Consider the following 8,056-nt stretch of genomic DNA (forward strand, 5'->3'; position numbering starts at 1 on the left):
AAACTGTGAGTCAATAAATCTATTTCCTTTACAAGTTGTCCAGTCTCTGGCAGTTATTTATAGCAGCATGAGAATGGACTAATACAGACACTGTGATAACTGAAATGCCCGTATAGAATATTTTATTTTCTAGAGATTAGGTATTCATATTTATTAATATGGATCTAGAGAAGCATTTATTCACTAATGCATTTCATTTGTGTTCTCTAATATAAAATCACCTTTTCAAATTGCTTGATTTTTCTGCAGCTAAATTAGAAATTTCTAGTTTTCTCTCTAAGAAATACAATGATGTTCTTTCTTACAAATTACCTTCTCTGTGGGTCTGATTCAAGAGAATCCATGTGTTCAAAATGATTCCTTGCAGTTTTTCCCATACCAAAATGCTTATTTATTCCAAATATCTGAGCAGCAATCTGAGGTAATCCTTCTGAAGAAAATATGGTTGAACATTCTAGACCACTGGGTAGTTGAAGAAAAGTACACACATCCTTAGCTCTCCAGACTGGTTTAAGAAGAAAACAGCTAATAAATTGATATGTAGAGTTGCCATACATTACTGGTCCTAAATCATATTTTCCACTTGCCACTACCACAAATACAGTAGGAATGCTATTCCCTTCATACTCAGCTTTAATCCTCAGAGTATCATCTGCTCCATTATGTGCTGATGTTACTCAAAATTCACATGATTTCCAAAATTTCCATAGGCTTTCCTAATTTTTTTTAAAGTGACCATGATCAGAGTAGAGCCCATCAATACTACAATTCTCAGCTGACTTTCTGATGTCAAAAGCAACTCTATGCAACCCACTCAAAGATTTTCTTTACTTTTTGGAGCCCTTCAGGAGTTACTTCTTTGAGGTCTCAGTAAGACCATTTGTCTTTCTGTTGGCTTAAATCTCCTGATGGCCAGAGTCTCCAAAAATTATTATCAATAATGCCAGCAAGAACAATTAATTTGATAGTTACATGAACACCAAATTTAATCTTCATTTCAACCAATATACAGTTCTGGGGCTAATAGGATTTCTCCAGTATTTTTAAATAGCCTGTGTTGCATGACTCATAATATCCACTTCAGTTTGGCCTATAACAAGTCCTATGAAGCAAAATTTTGTGGCCATTAGCTATTCCTAAGATCATTGTGGGTCATTATTGGCATCATCCTTGAAAAACATTATCACTCTAAGAAAAAGAAAATAGAAACAATAAAAAATGATAAAGAGGATATCACCACTGATCCCACAGAAATACAAACTACCTTCAAAGAATACAATAAACACCTCTAGGCAACTAAACTAGAAAATCTAGAGGAGATGGATAAATTTCTGGACCCATACATCCTCCCAAGACTAAACCAGGAAGAACTTGAATCCCTGAATAGACCAATAACAAGTTCTGAAATGGAGGCAGTAATTAATAGCCTACCAACCAAAAAAAGCCCTGGACCAGATGGATTCACAGCCGAATTCTACCAGAGGTACAAAGAGGAGCTGGTACCATTCCTTCTAATAGTATTCCAAATAATAGAAAAACAGGGACTCCTCCCTACTTCATTTTATGAGGCCAGAATCATCCCGATACAAAAATCTGGCAGAGACACAACAGAAAAACAAAATATCAGGCCAATACTCCTGATGAACATCGATGCAAAAATCCTCGGTAAAATACTGGCAAACCAAACCTAGCACCACATCAAAAAGCTTATCCACCACAATCAACTCAGCTTCATCCCTGGAATGCAAAGCTGGTTAAACATACACAAATCAATAAATGTAATCAATCACATAAACAGAACCAATGATAAAAACTACGATTATCTCATTAGATGCAGAAAAGTTTTTCAATAAAATTCAACACCCCTTCATGCTAAAAACTCTTAATAAACTAGGTATTGATGGAACATATCTCAAAATAATAAGAGCTATTTATGACAAACCCACAGCCAATATCATATTGAATGAGTAAAAGTTGGAAGCATTCCCTTTGAAAACTGGCACAAGACAAGGATACTCTCTCTCACCACACCTATTCAGCATAGTATTGGAAGTTCTGGCCAGGGCAATCAGGCAAGAGAAAGAAACAGTATTCGAATAGGGAGAGAGGAAGTCAAGTTGTCTCTGTTTGCAGATGGAATAATTGTATATTTAGAAAATCCCGTCATCTCAGCCCAAAATCTCCTTAAGCTGATAAGCAACTTCAGCAAATCCTCAAAATACAAAATCAATGTGCAAAAATCACAAGTGTTCCTATACACACATCATAGACAAACAGAGAGCCAAATAATGAGTGAACTCTCATTTACAATTGCTACAAAGAGAATAAAATACCTAGGAATACAACTTACAAGGGATGGGAAGGACCTCTTCAAGGAGAAATGGAAACCACTGCTCAAGGAAATAGGGAAGACACAGAAAAAGGAAAAATATTCCATGATCATGAATAGGAAGAATTAATATTGTGAAAATGGCCACACTGCCCAAAGTAATTTATAGATTCAATGCTATTCCCATCAAGCTACCGTTGACTTTCTTTACAGAGTTAGAAAAAACTACCTTAAATTTTATATGGAACCAAAAAAGAGCCCATATAGCCAAGACAATCCTAAGCAAAAAAGAACAAAGCTTGAGGCATCATGCTACCTGACTTGAAACTATACTACAAGGCTACAGTAACCAAAATAGCATGGCACTGTTACCAAAACAGAGATATATACACCAATGGAACAGAACAGAGGCTTCAGAAATAACACCACACATGTACAACCATCTGATCTTTGACAAACATGAAAAAAACAAGCAATGGGGAAAGGATTTCCTATTTAATAAATGGTGTTCAGAAACCTGGCTAGCTATAAGAAGAAAACTGAAACTGGACCCCTTCTTTAAACCTTATACAAAAATTAACTCAAGATGGATTAGAGACTTAAATGTAAGACCTAAAACCGTAAAAACCCTAGAAGAAAACCTAGGTAATACTATTCAGGACATAAAGACTTTATGACTAAAACACCAAAAGCAATGGCAACAAAGGTCAAAATTGACCAGTGGGATCTAATTAAACTAAAAAGCTTCTGCTCAGCAAAAGAAACTATCATCAAAGTGAACAGGCAACCTACAAAATGGGAGAAAATTTTTGCAATCTATCCATCTGTCAAAGGCCTAATACCCAGAATCTACAAGGAACTTAAACAAATTTACAAGAAAAAAACAAACAACCCCATCAAAAAGTGGGCAAAGAATATGAACAGAAACTTCTCAAAAGAAGACATTTATGTGGCCAACAAACATATGAAGAAAACCTTATTATCACTGGTCATTAGAGAAATGCAAATCAAAACCGCAATGAGGTACCATCTCATGTCAGTTAGAATGGCAATCATTAGAAAGCCAGGAAACAACAGATGCTAGAGAGAATGTGGAGAAACAGGAACACTTCTACACTGTTGGTGGGAGTGAAATTAGTTGAACCTTTGTGGAAGACAGTGTTGCGATTCCTCAAGGATCTACAACATACCATTTGACCAGCAATGCCATTACTGGCTATATACCCAAAGGATTGTAAATCATTCTGTTATAAAGATGCATGCATGTGTATGTTTATTGCAGCACTATTAACAATAGCAAAGCCTTGGATCCAACCCAAATGCCCATCAATGATAGACTGGATAAATAAAATGGGGAACATATACACCATGGAATACTATGCAGCCATAAAAAAGGGATGAGTTCATGTCCATTGCAGGGACATGGATGAAGCTGGAAACCATCATTCTCAGCAAACTAACACAGGAACAGAAAACCAAACACTGCTTATCCTCACTCATAAGTGGAAGTTAAACAATGTAAACATATGGACACAGGGAGGAGAATATCACACACCTGGTCTGTCGGTGGTGAGGGGGTAGGGGATGGATAACATTAGAAGAAATACCTAATGTAGATGATGGGTTAATGGGTGCAGCACACCACCGTGGCACGTGTATACCTATCTAACAAACTTGCACATTCTGCACATGTATTCCAGAACTTAAAGTAATATTAAAAAAAAAAAGAAGAAGAAGAAGAAGAAGAAAAACGTCTTCACTCTAGATGGGTGAAACCTAAATCCTTCTTTGACACCAGGATTTCTTTTGAGATAAGAACTAGTTGCGGTTATTCTGCAAACTCATTCAATTGGGATTATTTTACACTGGGGCACAATGAAAGCTGTCTCCCCATATTTTGTGGTAAAAGAAATTTTAATACCTTTTTCCTGTAACAACTGAAAAATACAACTGGTAATTTTACTTGAGATTGCAGGTTTTCCATCAAGGTGAATCCTTCTAGCTGCATTTCCAGCTATAACCTGGTCCTTGGACTGTAGGAGGACTTATCCTTGACCATCTAACATTTCATAAATAAATAAATAATAAGTGTTGCCCTTCAGAGAAGAGAAACATAGTAAAATTACTATCATTTCTCAAACTACAATTTTGAAGATATGGCCCCTATCCTCAAATAGTTTATGGGGAATTGTCATCCAAATCCTATAGTTTAGATAATTAAGGTCCACAGTGATAAAATATAATGTTAAATTACAATAGCTTTTGGAGTTAGACTGAAGTCAAATTTCTGTTCTTTTTTTTTTGAGACAGAGTCTCACTCTGTCGACAGGCGCCAGGCTTTCGTGCAGTGGCACGATCTCAGCTCACTGCAACCTCAGCCTCCTGGGTTCAAGCAATTCTCCTGCCTCAGCCGCCTGAGTAGCTGGAACTACAGGCATGCTCCACCACACCCAGGTAATTTTGTATATTTTAGTAGAGACAGGGGTTTCACCATGTTGGCCAGTATGGTCTCGATCTCTTGACCTCGTGATCTGCCCGCCTCAGCCTCCCAAAGTGCTGGGATTACAGGCATGAGCCACTGTACCTGGCCAATTTCTGTTCTTTTATTGGATTTATCACATTAAACAAGTTACTTAACTCCATGTACATCAGTTTCTCATCTACATAATGAAGATGATGAAAAATATATATGGTATTTTATGTATTTATTGTAGACTGAGTTAACATATGTAAAGCACTTAGAATAGTGCCTGGAAGGACTCTGCAAACATTTTTGTTGTTGTTATTACTTTTACTCAAAGTCACACAGTCAGTAAATGAACTAGCTGAGATTTAAGTCTCAATCAAATTGAAACCAAATAACTCTCCACTTAAGATAATTTTGCCAGTTAGAATCGATCAAATTTAGAGGTGGCTGTGATATTGTGGAAGTAACTCTGTGGAAGGGCATTTTGAACACAGGCATTTCAATCAGATATGTTTTCCTGAACTGAAACGTTAGGAAAGTGTTGGTTTTCTGAAGTATACAATGGGTATAGTACTAGAAATACTTCATGGAGATACTAAAATATTAAATGAGATAAAAACGTGAAAAACATAATATAACTTTAAGCTTAAAGCTAAAACACATAAACAATGTAATGATTAATACAATTATTTCGATGATATTGACAGTATTTAAGGAATCGCTCTTTTGTTGCAGTTTTCTTCTAAAATCATTATACTTCTTTTAATCATGACACATTTTTTCTTCTGAGATTATATACAATTTTTTTAATAGGGTGTCACAAATAGAAATAGAGAAGGAAAAATAGAAATCAAGAAAGAATAGGAATTGATCAAGCTGGATAGCACCATTGCTGAATAAAAATAAGGTTTAAGTGTAAAAAGTGATTTCTTATGTGACTCATACATTGCCTCTGAAAATATTTCAAAATCACGACAACATGCAATTGAATATATGCTGTCTTTTACAAACCTATTAAGAGTAAATTAATTATTTTATAATTGTATAGAGTACAGCTTGGTGTTGGTTTTTGAAGTTTTTTATTTATGAAGAATGAGACTTGGATATTCTTACAATTCACCTCCATGTAGTCTTGAAAAATATATACAATCATCTCTGTCCTACATTTATTCATACTTTAAAATGCTACATGATTCTTAGAAAAGCCACTGGAGCTTGCATTTAAGTTGTTGAGACTAATCTTTTAAAATATGTTGTGAAGGTATAATGCTCTCTGAAAGACAATGTTTATCAAAATAAGTTGAAGAAGTTAAAATTATGCTATAGGTAGGTGTTAAATTTTTGTTTCCCTGCTCTGCAGAGAAGAAAACAAAGAATCTCTTCAATTAAAAATTTTAGGTTCATCAATTGGGTAATATTTTTTCACAAGACAGCTATTTCTTTTAGAAAGCACTTTTAGCCAAAATACCTTTATTCCCCCAAATACTCCATTATTTGTCAAAGCCATCTATATATTCAATAAACCACAGTATTAGTTCTCTATGCTGTGTAACAACTTATCATAAACTAAGAAGCTTAAAACAGGACACATTTATTATTGCATATTTTCTGTGGTCTAGTCACTTGGACAGGGCGTGTCTGGGCTGTCTCATCAGGGTTTCACAAGGCTGGAAATCATGGTATCAGCCCAGGATGAGTATTTATCAGAGTCTTAACTAGAGAAAGAACTGCTTCCAACATATCTCATATTATTGTAAAAATTAACTTCCTTGCACTTTTAGAATTCATGGCAGCTTGCTTCTTTAAAAGCAGCAACACAGGGAGAAAGCAAGTGTGCTAGCAATATAGAGACTTACAAAATGTAATACAATTAGAGGCATGACAGATTGTCACTTCACCATGCTCTATTTATTAGGTGAAAGTCACAGGTTCTACTGACAAACAAAACATTGTATTAGAATCTGGACATAAGGTGTTGGAATTCAACGGGTCCATCTTAATGTTTGCTTTTCACATTCACCTGACATGTCTAAGCTAACTAGAAATTCTTTAGAATTTCTATCTATAAACCCAAATTCATATATACAATTGAATTAAGGTGTAACTGGTCTCAAAGTGTCAACATCAAACACACATTTAAACACAAATGCATTGTGTTTAAATGCATTAAATGCATTGTGTTAAAATGTCTTCTATATGCAGACATTTTCATTGACTAGAGCTAAACAACACTGGGGGAATAAATGGCTTTCTCTGCATGGTGAATATAATTGATTTTATGTAGAACGCTGACTACCTTCTGAGTTTTATAGGAAATTGAATTTGAACATTAAGCAAACATGGCACATTGGAGAGATGCCACCGTGCCTAGCCAAGTTTTGCATTTTTAGTAGAGATGGGGTTTCACCATGCTGGCCAAGCTGGCCTCGAACTCCCGACCTAGTAAGTCGTCTGCCTCGGCCTTCCAAAGTGCTGGGATTACAAGCGTGAGCCACCGCGCCTACTCTCCCTGGCAACCATTTTTAGTTTTTTATTCAAATTGTTTACTACAAATATTATTTTAGCACCTCTAACTCTTGAAATACATGTTTGGTTCTACAAGTATTTTAAAATCAAAGACATTGTTATTGATATTAGTATTATTTTCATCTCAAAAGTAAGTACTATACTTGGTAGATCTCTTCCTTATAGTTTTTCAGGAAGAGTATGCTTTGCAAAATTTGTTATGAAATCTGCCATCATGGTAGTAAAAGAGTAAAATAAAAAGTGCAAGCATCATTTATCCAATGCTTCAACAATTTTGCTAAAACCCTATCCTATTCAAGACCATACAATATACTAACACATGCTAACATTTTCACAAATTTCTATCCCATTTAAGTCATTTGGACTTTTTGTTAAAAATCATAATCTAAGACATACCATTTACTTTATTAAGATAACATCATCACAATTAAGTTGCTGAAATTAGCAATCTCATTCTGGACAAGCTTGCATGTCAGTGGAATCTTTTTAGAAACTAATTTTTAAAAATTTGTCTTGTTTTTGTTTGGCACAATGACTACAGCATTATTCTTGAAGCTGTATGATTTTTGGAGGTACAAAGTAAACATAATTCCAGGGTTAATTTTGCCATACTAGCAAAAGTCCTATTACAGAAAAAATTTTGTGCCAGTAAACATAATAAATTCCTACTTTGATTAGAGAAGTTTAAATTGAGTACTGCATAATATCAATCATTTAAAAGTGTTGATGGGATA

At 35.0% G+C, this 8,056-nt stretch overlaps 1 pseudogene; it reads right to left on the minus strand.

The window, feature by feature from the left end:
* Positions 1 to 301: 301 nt before the first annotated feature.
* Positions 302 to 6,303, minus strand: LOC116536098 (annotated as a pseudogene).
* Between the last annotated feature and the right edge of the window lie 1,753 nt (positions 6,304 to 8,056).

Source organism: Sapajus apella, unplaced genomic scaffold (assembly GCF_009761245.1).
Source record: "Sapajus apella isolate SASKATOON/1434 unplaced genomic scaffold, GSC_monkey_1.0 scaffold98, whole genome shotgun sequence".
Taxonomy (NCBI): Eukaryota; Metazoa; Chordata; class Mammalia; order Primates; family Cebidae; genus Sapajus; species Sapajus apella.